At 53.0% G+C, this 232-nt stretch overlaps 1 protein-coding gene across 17 annotated transcripts in view; it reads left to right on the top strand.

Moving 5' to 3' along the window:
- The window catches only part of LOC103791242 (uncharacterized), a 101,173-nt gene that overhangs the window by 64,708 nt on the left and 36,233 nt on the right, over window positions 1-232 (top strand). The gene's annotated exons all lie outside the window — the stretch shown is intronic.

Raw genomic sequence — 232 nt, 5'->3', positions numbered from 1 at the left:
GTAGGTGGAACCTCCCTGATCCTACCACCCTGTCCATCAAAACCCACACATTCTGGATCCTGTTCTCACCGGGTTTCTGCTTTCTTCTGCGTGAATGAATTAGTTCCATCATTCTGGTGAAGGTGACAGCGGCCGTTGAGGTCTGCTCTTCTGAGAGTTCCAGGCTTCCACTGATGTGGGGAGGAGGGTTCAGGTGCAGACAGACTGCCGAGGTAGAATCCAGGGTCTGAGT

This window comes from Callithrix jacchus, chromosome 18 (genome assembly GCF_049354715.1).
Source record: "Callithrix jacchus isolate 240 chromosome 18, calJac240_pri, whole genome shotgun sequence".
Taxonomy (NCBI): domain Eukaryota; kingdom Metazoa; phylum Chordata; class Mammalia; order Primates; family Cebidae; genus Callithrix; species Callithrix jacchus.
Note: the sequence above shows the minus strand (reverse complement) of the source record. Positions and strands in the feature narration are given on the sequence as shown.